This window comes from Protopterus annectens, chromosome 7.part1 (genome assembly GCF_019279795.1).
Source record: "Protopterus annectens isolate FY-2018-M chromosome 7.part1, PAN1.0, whole genome shotgun sequence".
Classification (NCBI taxonomy): domain Eukaryota; kingdom Metazoa; phylum Chordata; order Ceratodontiformes; family Protopteridae; genus Protopterus; species Protopterus annectens.
The window spans coordinates 294,231,322-294,245,872 of record NC_056740.1 but is presented as its reverse complement, the minus strand read 5'-3'; positions in this window follow the sequence as shown (position 1 = coordinate 294,245,872).

The window sequence follows — 14,551 nt, the reverse complement described above, 5'->3', positions numbered from 1 at the left end:
CAGTAAAGTAAACCCTAAATGGCCATAATATTCACATAGCAAGGGGTGGCGAAAGCCACACACACTCTGGCTAGGCTGATAAATGCCCTAGGGCAGATAGCCCAGTATGAGCCTATGAACCTATGGAGATACAAATTGTACAGGACACTAAGGATAATCACAAGGCTATCTTAACTGATGGTAGGAACCTTGTTGGGAATTCACAGATATGCTCTGAATTACCAAATATTACAAACAATACACCAAACCCACACACATTGCCAACATCCAACTTGACAGGTTCAGTCCAACCCCCCCCCCCAAAATGACAAATATCTATCCCAGCAGAGTGCTGGCCCCCCTGATATTGCAGATGCTGAGGTAACAGGCAGCATCTTCAAAACAAGACACACAGCATCAATGGTACAAGATGGTGTCCTGGGCTGTGTCCAACATGAACTCCAAGAAGAATGGAATGCCAAATAACACTACTGCTCAATTTCAGCCTTACCACAGGATATGTACCCAAAGAGCAGTGTACAGCAACAGTGGTCCTTCTCCACAAAGGTTGTGCCTCAATGGATACTGCAAACTATCACCCCAGAATCCTGACAAGCTTGGTCTGCAAAGCTATGGAAAGGATCATCATGGACCTCAGAAATAAAGATATTGGGGACCTACAGACACTGGACCCTACCCAGTGTGGCTTTCTTAAGGGCAGATCCTGCCCCTTAAACATGTCTGACTCATTTGAAACAGTCATCAAGGCCATTGATGAGGGGAATGTGGTCCACACAGCCTATCTGGACCTTGCAAAAGCCTTCCAAACAATACCCCACGTGTTCATTATAGATAAGCTCACCAGATTAAATATAAACCCCCATGTCAGTAGATGGGTTGCAAACCAGCCCAAGGACAGAACTGACATGGTCAGACATGCAGCCATGTCAGACTACAAACCAGCTACAACTGGCATCCCACAAGGCTCAGTCCTGGGACCTCCCTTGCATGGTATATATTTCCCATAGGTACAGGCCAACATGGAAGGACTGTGTCTGAACAAGTTTGCAGAGGACTACAAACTGGGCACCTTATCTGACCCTCCAGCTGACACAAGCATCCTACAAAAGGGCCACATAGAAACACACAACTGGTGCCAGAGCCATGTCATCAAGCTAATTGCAGAAAATTGTATAGTCATCCCCTGTGGATAAACAGTAAGTGCCCACCAATTACCACATAGGTGTTAACCCATTAAGTACTTTAGAAGTAATAATAGACCTGGGGACACAATTTGATAGATATCTAGCATTTGACAACCATGTGGCTGTAGTGGTTACAGAAACATGCCATATACCCACCTAATCATAAAGGTAGTCAGATCTAGATCAGGGGAGGTCATCGTGCCTCTTCAGTCATCCTTCATCAACCTCAAAATTGAGTACAATGGCCCCTGTGGCATGTACCTCAGCAGACACCTCCAGCAACTGGAAAGACCCCAAAAGTACCCCACCAGGAGGATCAAAGAGCTCAAACAGATGCCATGTGTTGCCTGGATAAACAAACCACAGCTCCACACAGTGCCATACTGCCTGCCCAGAGGCAATCTGTGCCTGATGTAGAAAGCCATGTCCAAGCTGGAATCAATGAACATGCTGCACCTTGTACAATCTGAATGCCAGTGAGCTATGTATATGAGAGACCTGAACCCCAGCACTGACATACATAGGACATGCTGTAGTAATTGATCCATAACCCAGAATCTCACTCCACTCTTGAGTAAACTCCCAGTACAGGTTAGCCAGAGAGTCCCTCATTGACTCTCCTCAACAGGAATCATGATGAGTGGATGGGAGATTGCAGGTTTACCCTGGGTATCACTGTTATGTCACGGGTAGACAGAGTCACATTATACTAACCTTGAAATATGTAATGTCAAATTCCAGTTACAATGTGTGTTGAAGGACAAACACACTCTCTGACTAGCAGTAGAAATGGCCTAGGGCACATCGCTAGTGTTTGTCAATGTCCACCCAAGTTGTGGAATACACTACCAATGATGGACAAGCCTGGTGTAAGTAGTCCATATCCGAACAAAATGCAGCATGGTCATATGTGCACAACTGGCCCTTAACCAGTCTGGTGTGCTCACTATGAATATTGAAAGCAGTGATAGGACTGAAACCCAGGATACTGTCCACCACAGTGAAAGTACTGAACCAGTACACTATACAATATTGCAGTGTATGGTCATTATGAAAGGATGTTGACAACTGTATGCAAACTATCCCATGGAAACCCTGCAGGCACAGTATAATCCCTGTCGGGTTCAGACACAAAGCAGTTGGGCAGTATGTACACAACATGACTCCCAACACACAACTATAAATGTGAAATACTGTGGAAGTTCACACACACCCACAAATGTGGTGGACTGAATATCTCAACATATGGAAAGCACACACTGGGCATGCTCACACACTTTGATAAATGAGACATATGTCAGGCAACAAGCCATGGAATATGCTTGAACTGGGCATGCTCACACACTTACGCCATGTCTCAGTTTAGCAGTTGGCCACAGATATGTTGTATTTGTATGTGTTAAACCAGGAACCAACCACAAGACAGCAATCTGCCCAGTGCACACAGTTAAATGACTACAGAGACATAAGTTAAATAGTGGATCCCTCACATATTAAAACATCTTCCACAGATACACAAGTTGTACATAGAAACAGGGAAAGCTATGGCAATAAAGACCTGCAAACAGTTTATCAGCAACAAATATTGTGCAGGTGACAATTAAACATATGGGTGTAGAGGTCACTACTAGGCTGTTTGCCCTAGGGAATACAAGCTTAGCCAGAGTGTGCTTGGCATCAGCCTCCCCAGTACAGTAGGCTACTATGCCTCTGTAAAGTAGGTCACAGGAGGCACCATGTAAAGCTAGTGTGCTGTGCCTCCGTCAAGCAGGGACACAGTGGAGATCCCAGGGGTTGAATATGCAATGTCACATCCATGTTTGAATCCTGCAAATGCTCAGTGTGTGTGTGTTTGGGTGAGGGGGGTTAGTGTGTGTGCAATTCTGTGTGAAAGAAATGTCCCTTTTGCCAACTAGAAGAACACACTGCATGATGCACACTCCTCTTTCTAAACACTGATGATCCCAGTACCCTATAAGTACAGCAGGAGAAGGGGAACCTCCCAGTAATTTGGATAGAGCGCTCCTCTAATGCATCTCTCACAAGTGTCATAACATAGTTAGGTAGGGGTTTGAATCCTGCCAATGCTCCGTGTGTGTGTGTGTTTGGGTGAGGGGGGTTAGTGTGTGTGCAATTCTGTGTGAAAGAAATGTCCCTTTTGCCAACTAGAAGAACACACTGCATGATGCACACTCCTCTTTCTAAACACTGATGATGTCAGCACCCTATAAGTACAGCAGGAGAAGTGAAACCTCCCAATAATGCGAAAAGCGTGCTCTGCTAATGCGTCCCTGTCAAGTGTCATAACATAGTTAGGTAGGGGTTTGAAACCTGCAAATGCTCAGTGTGTGTGTGTTTGGGTGAGGGGGGTTAGTGTGGGAGCAATTCTTTGTGAAAGAAATGTCACTTTTGCCAACTAGAAGAACACACTGCATGATGCACATTCCTCTTTCTAAACACTGATGATGTCAGCACCCTATAAGTACAGCAGGAGAAGAAAAACCTCCCAGTAATGCGAATTGCGCACTCTCCTAATGTGTCTCTCTCAAATGTCATAACATAATTAGGTAGGGGTGTGAAACCTGCAAATGCTCAGTGTGTGTGCGTGTGTGTTTGGGTGAGGGGGGGTTAGTGTGTGTGAAAGAAATGTCCCTTTTGCCAACTAGAAGAACACACTGCATGATGCACATTCCTCTTTCTAAACACTGATGATGTCAGCACCCTATAAGTACAGCAGGAGAAGGGAAACCTCCCAGTAATGCGAATAGTGCATTCTGCTAATGCGTCCCTCTCAAGTGTCATAACATAGTTAGGTAGGGGTTTGAATCTTACAAATGCCATGTGTGTTTTTGTCACACAGTTTGCCCATGTGTGTGGGGTGTTGCTCTTAATATTGTATGACATAGATCATATCAGTAATGTCAATGCACACATGAGGTATGTGTGTGCCACATAGACATATGTACCTGTGACCTGAAATAGTTCCCATGTGTGAAGCCTGCCTCATGTGAATACATGTAATTTGCATTACACAACTTTATGACTGTGGTTTTCTGTGCAGGGGCTGCATTTGGTATGTGAATATACAGTGAGAGTAGTCTATGGTGTCATCTTAAGAGCGAGGGATACACGTCTGGTCTGGAGCATATAGTCCACATGTTAGTGACGAACAGGTGCAGCATGTATTCCCCACTTGTGGGAGTTATAACAAGTAGTTCCATAGCAATTGAGTGTATGGATTCTAGGAACTTTACACCTAGGGTGTTGGAGCTACAGTAATGCTCACAGTCTATGTGTGGGTAAATGAAGCTGCCCAATATATTGTTGTTTGGAGACACCTGCAGATATACATGTCTTCTTAAGTAGGCCAAGTGTGTTACCTGGGTTTGGGAGTGTGGTGTGTTCCAGGCTATGAACTGGACGGCAGTCTTACCCACTGTTAGTTGCACATAGGTTCATAGGTTCATAGGTTCATACTAGGCTATCTGCCCTAGGGCATTTATAAGCCTAGCCAGAATGTGTTTGGCTTTCGCCACCCATTTTAAATTTATTTTGCCATGTCCTTTTTCGAGGTTTGTATACTGTGCCTCTGTCTAACAGTGACACAGAAGTGATACCCGGGGTAAACCTACGATCTCCCATCAACTCATCAAGATTCCTCTTGAAGAGAGTCAATGAGGGACTCTGCCTAACCTGGACTGGGATTTTATTCCAGAGTGAAGGGAGCCTCTGGGTTATGAATCTGTCCCTCCAGCATGTCCTATTTATTTCAGTGCTGAGGTTCAAGTCTCTCGAGTGCGTAGCTCGATGGGATTTGGATTTTCTGAGGTGCAGCATGTCCATTAATTCTGGGTTGGACATGGCTTTATACGTCAGGCACAGATCGCCTCTGAACTGGCGGTATGCCACTGAGTAGAGCTGGAGTTTCTTTAACCGGGCAGCATATCGCATCTGTTTGAGCCCTTTGATCCTCTTGGTGAGGTACTTTTGGGGTCTTTTCAGTTGCTGCAGGTGTCTGGTAAGGTACATCCCAAAAGGGACATTGTACTCAATTATGGGCCTGATGAGGGATGAGTAAAGAGGCACGATGACCTCCCCTGATCTAGATGTGAATCCCTCCATGATTAGGTGGGCTATATAAAATGTTTTTCTAACCACTTTGGCCACGTGGTTGTCAAATGAGAGATTGCTATCAACTTGGGTCCCCAGGTCCCTAATTACTTCTTCTGTACTTAATGGATTACCACCTATGTGGTAATTTGTGGGCACTTTGTTTTTGCCAAAGGATATGACTATACACTTTTTGGCATTTAGCTTGAGGCCATGGCTCTGGCACCAGTTGTCTGTTTCTATGAGGCCCTTTTGGAGGATGCTTGTGTTGGCTGGAGAGTCAATTATGGTGCCCAGTTTGCAGTCATCTGCGAACTTGGTCAGCCACAGTCCTTCCATGTTGGCCTGTACCTCCGAAATATATATACGAACAAGAGAGGTCCCAGAACTGAGCCTTGTGGGACACCACTTGTAACTGGTTTGGAGTCTGACATGGCTCCAGCAATTCTAACCATGTGGGTTCTGTCCCTGAGCCAGTTTGCAATCCATCTAGTGACATAGGGGTTTATATTTAAGCTGGTGAGCTTATCTATAATGCTCGAGTGGGGTATTGTATCGAAGGCTTTTGCGAGGTCCAGGTAGGCTGTGTGGACCACCTTCCCCTCGTCAATGGCCTTGGTGACTGTTTCAAAGAAATCAACCAGGTTTAAGAGGCAGGATCTGCCCTTAACAAAGTCGAACTGGGTAGGATCCAGTGTCTGTAGTTCCCCAATATCTTTATTTATGAGGTCCATGATGATCCTTTCCATAGCTTTGCAGACCAAGCTAGTCAGGCTTATGGGGCAATAGTTTCCAGGATCTGTTGAGGCACCACCTTTATGGAGAGGGACCACTGTTGCTGTACAGCACATATCCTGTAGTAAGGCTGAGACTGAACAGTAGTTTTATGCTTGGGTTTAGCTCTTCTTAGAGTTCATGTAGGACGCAGCCCGGGACACCGTCTGGTCCCATTGATGCTGTGTTTTTTGCTTTGGAGAGGGCAGCTCTTACCTGAGCATCTGAGATGTCAGGGGGACAGCACTCTGCTGGGATAGATATTTGCCCTTTTGTTGGGGAGGGGGGGAGAAGTTTCCACTGAACCTGTCAGCTAGGATGTTGGCAATATCTGTGGGTTTGATGTATTTTTTGTCATTTTGGACTAATTCTGAGCATATCTGGGGATTACCACCCAGATTCCTAACATAATTAAAGAAAGCCTTGTGATTATCCTTAGTGTCCTGTGCAATTTTTCTCTCGAAGCTGGCCTTAGACAATATTATGAGTGCCCGTAATTTTTTGCTAATACTGATCAGTGATGCCTTCTCTTTTTGGGATTTTGCTCTATCATTTAGTAGCTTCCTCCTTCTATTGTACAGTTTGTTTATGGCTGGGGTCCACCAGACAGGACGTCTGCCTTTGGTGGATTGGGTCTTGGTTTTATTTGGGATCGCATGATCCATGCATTCCTGAAGGTGTTCATAGAATGTGTTTATAAAGGATTCTGCGGTCTGGGCCGTATTTTCCACAGGCCCGGGGGCTTTGAAGGATTCCACCTCAGTTTTGAGGAGTGTGAAATTTGCTTTAGAGAAGTTTTTCACTGTGGTTTTCTGGGCAGGGGGTGGGGTCGGGATGTGAATATCCAGTGAGATTAGTTTATGGTCTGATCTTACCAGTGAGGGATACACTTCTGGTCTGGAGCATAGAGACCCCATATTGGGGATGATCAGGTCCAGTATGTTTTCCCCTCTTGTGGGAGTGGTAACAAGTTGTTCCATAGCATTTGAGTTTATAAATTCTAGGAACCTTTGGGCTAGGGTGTTGGAGCTAGAATAATGCTCCCAGTCTATGTTTGGGTAGTTGAAGTCGCCCGATATAATGGTGTTTGGAGAGACCTTCATATTTTCCAGTGTTCTCAGGAAGGCCGAGTGGGGTTCCTGGGTTTGGGAGGGTGGTCTGTAGCAGGCTATAAACTGGAAGGCAGTTTTACCCACTGTTAGTTGCACATGGATAGTCTCTGATGCTTCATGCTTTGCCACCAACCTGGAGGTGTGGGTATCTTTGATGAATATCGATACTCCCCCTCCTTTTGTGGTTCGGTCCAAGTTTTGGGGCCGAAAAGCATGGTATGAGGTATAACCTAGTAGTGCTGGGGTGCTCTCTGGAGCCCTGAACCAGGTTTCTGTTACTGCACAGATATCGATGTTCTCCATGCTAAGGAAAGTTTCGAAAGTGCATCTTGAGGTTTAGACTTCTGGCGTTGAGTAGCATTACTCTTAGTTTCTTATCCCTTGTGATACCTATGGAGGTGGGTTTGTCTTTTGAGCCTTGCCTAAAAAAGGCACTATGGGGGTAGCAAGAGCCTTTGCCAATATCCGAAAGCCCAGGGGTGACAGGTGCAAGCCATCCCTAGCGAAGCATCGTGGCTTGTCGAACATATCATCCCAAGCTGACAGGCATTGGATCCCCTTTGAATGACACCAGTACTTAAGCCAATTGTTGAAATTGATCATCTTGTCTTCATATTGTGGCATCATTCTTGGTGAGGGTAAGATGCTACTCAAGGTCAGGGTCATACCATCCTGGGCTACATGCTCAGAGAGCTCCTCTATGTCTCTTTTCATGTAGTCCAGGGAGGTACGTCTCAGGTCATTCACACCAGCAGGGACAATGACTGAGTCATATTTGTACTTGCCTTGGAGTGACCTGAGTGCTTGTGTTATGTGGCGGATCCTAGCGCCCGACAGGCAGCTCACCGTGACCCTCTTCTTGTTCAGCCTGATGAGCGGGACGTCAGTGTGCCTGACGATAGAGTCACCTATTACAAGTGTATCAGGTGTGTTGTTTAGTCTTAAGGGCTGTGACTGTTCGGCACACTGGCTTTGTGAGATATGTGTTGCACGTGTTTTGTTTAGTCTCTGATGCTTCGTGCTGTGCCACCAACCTGGAGGTGTGTGTATCTTTGATGAATATTGATACTCCCCCTCCTGTTCTGTTTTGGTGCAAGTTATGTGGCTGACAAGCAAGGTATGAAGTATAACCTGCCAGTGCTGGGGTGCTTTTGCGGACCTTGAACCAGGAATCTGTTACTGCACAGATACTGATGTTCTCCATGCTAAGGACAGTTTCCAGTGCATGCATCTTGACATTTACACTGCTGGCATTGAGTAACATTACTATTCGTTTCCTATCCCTTGTGATACCTATGGAGGTGGTCTTGTCTGTTGAGCCTTGCCTAAAAAAGGCACTATGGGTGTATCAAGAGCCTTTGCCAATATCCGAAAGCCCGTGGGTGACAGGTGCAAGCTGTCCCTAGCATAGTAGTGTGGCTTGTTGAGCATGTCATCCCAGGCTGACAGGCATTGGATCCCCTTTGAATGACACTGAAACATAAGCCAATTGTCTGAATTGATCATCTTGTCTACATATTGTGGCATCATTCTTGGTGAAGGTAAGATGCTACTCAAGGTCAGGGTCATACCAGTCTGGGCCACATGCTCAGAGAGCTCCTCTATGTCTCTCATCATGTAGTCCAGGGAGGTATGTCTCAGGTCATTCACACTGGCATGGACACTGACTGAGTCATATTTGTACATGCCTTGGAGTGACCTGTGTGCTTGTTATGTGGCAGATCATAGCGCACGACAGGCATCTCACCGTGACCTTCTCCTTGTTCAACCTGGTGAGCGGGACATCAGTGTACCTGACGATAGAGGCACCTATCACAAGTGTAGCAGGTGTGTTGTTTAACCTTACATTCTGTGACTGTTCAGCACACTGGCTTTGTGAGCTATGTGTTGCATGTGATCTGTTCTGGGGTAGCGGTTGCTTGTGTGTCTGCTTTGGAGGTGTCTGCTGCATAGGCAGACCTTTATTTAAAGACTCCGAGTATGGTTGTTTGTGTTTATTTGTTTGGATTGCTATCGTGGTAGGTCTATGTGAGACTGGAATTGTAGTGACCGTGGTTTCCTTCTCCTCCTGACAGGTTTTGCCAGTACTGAGTTGAGAGAGCTTAGCCTGCAGTTTGGATATATGGTTGCATCTCTTACATATGGTGGAATTTGTTGGGAGGAGGAGAGGGTTGACTGTGTAAATGAGGCAGTTGTAACATTGCCTCTAGATTCCCAGATTCACCAGCTGGACCGTGGAGGAGATTGACAACTGACCTTTGAACATGCTAGGCTGGTATTGGGAATTCCTTTATAATTAACAACAAAAAGGGCCAATGGGGAACAAGGTACGTAAGGTGAGTTTGTGAGGGTGTAGTGGTTTTAATTTGTTAGTGCTGGCATATATAAATGTTTTAGTGAGCAAGTGCCAGGTATCTCAAATGCAATGTGTTACAGGTAACTTAATTGCATAACTGACAAACACCAACCTTCTGTCAAGTGAAACAAGGACATACATACAGTAAGCAATGCACTTGTCACTAGGGATTTTCAGAGGCGCTGTAAAGCTGCATTTCAGGTGGGATTAGTGTTTCAAGGAAATAACAAGCAAACAAGCATACAAACAAAGCTACAATCAGCAGCCATGGATCTAGTCTATGCTACAGCAAACAAGGTGTACCAATTTCAGTAAGAAACAGTTCAAATATGCAGGCACTATAAGCTTTTAGCCAGAAATTCCCACCTCAGATGGCCAGAGTCCAGCCTCTCCTCCCACAAGTGTGCAGACCATGAACCTTTGAATGTGAAATAACTGGCCTGAAGCCCAACTGCTTAAACCAGAACTAATACACATTTATAATGACAGACACTGAGCCCTCAATCAGCATTCCCCAACTTAGTAGACTGTAAACTACCTGTCCTGCCACCACAGTATCCCTGACATTTAATGAGGCTCACCTCCTGTCATAGTTAGTTGTGTGTTTTGGGGCTGTCAAGCATGGTATGAGGTGTAACCCAGTAGTGCTAGGGTGCTCTTGGGAGTCTTGAACCTGTTGTCTATTACTGCACAGATATCAACATTCTCCATGCAGCGTAAAGGTTGTACTGCATGCATTGTGTGGTTTACATGTCCACCATTGAGTATCATAACTTCCATTTACTTATCCCCTGTGCTGCCTATGTAGGTGGCCTACTGTTTACAGCCTTACCAGCAGAATGCAAAGATGTGCAGACATTACACTATGGTAATTTATAGGGGTGTACCAAACAATACAATGACAATCATACTGTTAATGCATCAGGCATGCTGGGATATACCCACAATGATATCATTACACTGCACAGTTGACAACATGATAATATCACTACACATCTATGTAGTCACCCTGTGCATCAGCACCATGTTAACCGGTCCTGCATTGATGTTACAGATTGCAGGAGGTGGCACAGTTTCATCATATGCACAGGGTGTGTACTTGGTATGCCTGAGTCTGCCACTGATACAACCAATCAACATGTATGTGTGTGTGTGTGTGTTAGTGAGGGACAACCGTAGAAGATGGGGCAATGTTGATACAGTGTGTGCGTGTATGTGTTAGCCCTACGTGTTAGCATTATGCATGTGTGTATGCATGCTCACAGTTCCACCTTGTGGCCACCATATACGGGTGTTTGTGGACAGCCACAGACTGTACCTGCCAGGTCGTACAGATCACTGTCTCTGGCCACGGACACAGTACCTGTGCCTGGCAGGGGTGCTATGGACAGTATCAGGTACTAAGCCAGACTGGGTACTGTCATCAGAAGCAGGTGGTTGTTGACTGGAGACATATCCCTGCTGGGACTGCCCAGAGCCACGTGCACATGGTCTCCTAGGGTGGTCTGATGACAGCACAGACCCAGCATTGCTGGGGCTGGTACTGGCACTATGTAAGCAGCCACGGGTTTGTTGTCATCCGCAACGACTGCCAGCTGCTGCTGTTGCTGGCATTCATCCACATCGATGCCTCAACCACCCTGCATTGCCCTAGCTCATGGACATGTAGTTGTGGAACAGATCTAATGTGTCCCCCCAACATCTGTCAATGACCTCGGTGAAATTACAGATGGCAGCCGCAACGTCGCGCATAGTGTCATTCATAGCAGTGTGATGTGCTCTTAGCTCCCTCAGACCCTGTCTGGTGTACCATTCCACACATGACTGTGCCTGCATTACAGCCAGGAACATAGCTGATGTTGAAAGACCTCTGTGGGCACGTCTGACAGGGGCAGTACGACGATGGATGCTCCCACGAGAACCCCTGGACATCTGCCTGTGTGGTACCATGTCAGGACTCTGGCCATGGCTGCTGTGTGGGGATGCATGTGCCACTGATACCACATTACCCTGGTCAATGCCCACTGTATGCTGTTCATCACCTAGGGATATTGGTGACAATGGATGTATTGGCAGGATGACTGTGTGCATTGATGGGGTTGCCAACTGTGTACTGTCGATTGGCTGACCAACAATGGACCCTGGCACACCTCCCTGTGCCATTACACAGGTATCATCATTATCACTATCCCCAGCAGCAGATTCAGGTTCCCTGCTGCACACCACCAGAGCAGCACCAGAACCTGTGAGAAGAAGACAGGAAACACAGTTTACAATGTGCACACAATTGTGTGTGTGTGTTAGTGAGGGACAACCGTAGAAGATGGGGCAATGTTGATACAGTGTGTGCGTGTATGTGTTAGCCCTACATGTTAGCATTATGCATGTGTGTATGCATGCTCACAGTTCCACCTTGTGGCCACCATATACGGGTGTTTGTGGACAGCCACAGACTGTACCTGCCAGGTCATACAGATCACTGTCTCTGGCCACGGACACGGTACCTGTGCCTGGCAGGGGTGCTACGGACAGTATCAGGTACTAAGCCAGACTGGGTACTGTCATCAGAAGCAGGTGGTTGTTGACTGGAGACATGTCCCTGCTGGGACTGCCCAGAGCCACGTGCACATGGTCTCCTAGGGCGGTCTGATGACAGCACAGACCCAGCATTGCTGGGGCTGGTACTGGCACTATGTAAGCGGCCACGGGTTTGTTGTCATCTGCAACGACTGCCAGCTGCTGCTGTTGCTGGCATTCGTCCACATCGATGCCTCAACCACCCTGCGTTGCCCTAGCTCATGGACATGTAGTTGTGGAACAGATCTAATGTGTCCCCCCAACATCTGTCAATGACCTCGGTGAAATTACAGATGGCAGCCGCAACATCGCTCATAGTGTCATTCATAGCAGTGTGATGTGTTCTCAGCTCCCTCAGACCCTGTCTGGTGTACCATTCCACACGTGACTGTGCCTGCATTACAGTCAGGAACATAGCTGATGTTGAAAGACCTCTGTGGGCACGTCTGACAGGGGCAGTACATCCACGGATGCTCCCACGAGAACCCCTGGACATCTGCCTGTGTGGTACCATGTCAGGACTCTGGCCATGGCTGCTGTGTGGGGATGCATGTGCCACTGATACCACATTACCCTGGTCAATGCCCACTGTATGCTGTTCATCACCTAGGGATATTGGTGACAATGGATGTATTGGCAGGATGACTGTGTGCATTGATGGGGTTGCCAACTGTGTACTGTCGATTGGCTGACCAACAATGGACCCTGGCACACCTCCCTGTACCATTACACAGGTATCATCATTATCACTATCCCCAGCAGCAGATTCAGGTTCCCTGCTGCACACCACCAGAGCAGCACCAGAACCTGTGAGAAGAAGACAGGAAACACAGTTTACAATGTGCACACAATGTTACCACACATGCACACATGCATACATGCACATGCACACATGCACACATGGGCACATGTACACATGCGCACATGCACACATGCACACATTGGCACATGCACACGTGCACACATGCACACATGGGCACATGCGCACATGCACACATGGGCACATGCACACATGCACATATGGGCACATGCACACATGCACATATGGGCACATGCACACATGGGCACATGCACACATGGGCACATGCACACATGCACACATGCACACATGCACACATGTGCACATGCACACATGCACACATGCACACTTTTCAGTACATGACATACAAACACACAGACACAGACACACCTGCATTCACACACATAGCAATACCATTTTAGGGTATTATTACTATTACTATCATTAGTATTAAAGGAATGCTATTACACACTTACCAGCATGGATTGGCTGCCTTGCTGTTACACCAGAGGGGCCTGCACAAATAAGACATTCAATGTCAGTGGGCACAACTGTGCCATTGATACTGTGAGTATGATACAGTTCAGTAGTACAACAGTTGGCTTTCACAGGTCTACTGCCAACATTGAGAATATCACTCTTGCACAATAATTACCAGGATAATAGCTACAAACACAGTACACACCTCACACATGCATAAACTACCAGTGTAGAGAACAGTCAAATATAGATATGGCATGTTACCTGCATGCTCCAAGTCCTCCTGCTGGGTGGCTCCAGCCTCCATCATTACACATGTGTGTGGATGTTGGTGTTGTTGGGCTGGAGCCTCCATCATTACACATGTGTGTGGATGTTGTTGTTGTTGGGTTGTTGGACTTAGGAGGAGCCCCTCCAGTCTGGTGAGGGAGGGGGTATAGCCGCCTCACCACCTGTGGCAAGCTGTTGTCTGTGGATATCAGACGCATGCTGACGGACATTTCTAATTAAATCACTATAATGATGGCGTACCTGCTCATATGTCCGGTTGTGCATGCTTATATCATTTACCCGACGGACAAGGTCTTGCCACAGTGCAGCCCTCTCCTGCTAGTTCTGGCTGGTGCAGGAAAAGAGTGTGGCAAACTCCCACACCAGGCTCTGGTGTATCTCCTCTTCCTCTGCAGCAGAGTATGTGGGATTGTGCTGGTGCACCATTGCCCTGGAAGGAAAAGAAAAATATGTGAGCAAGTGATATGGCACATATGGAACTCTACTATAGTGATATCACTGAACCGCCATATATAGCATCTGTCTGTCTATTGGGGGATACACATTTGAATGACCACATAGTGCTCTGCTGACAACTCTGTGACAGTGCCTGGCACACTCCATACAACAAACAAGTATACTCCAGCAGTTGGCACACTGTTTGAGGTCCAATGCACAGCCTCACACTGGGGGTATGTATCAAGGTAATGTATGGGGAACATTGTCAACCCATGCAATACATGCAATGTACAGTACAAATTTCACTGGTAATGCACCGTAGTCTTTCTTGCCATATCCATACCTACACCACAGTCACATACAGGGAACCACAGCACAACACATGGCAATGTAGTATGTTTGTATCCCAATACCTGACGCATCTTTCTCT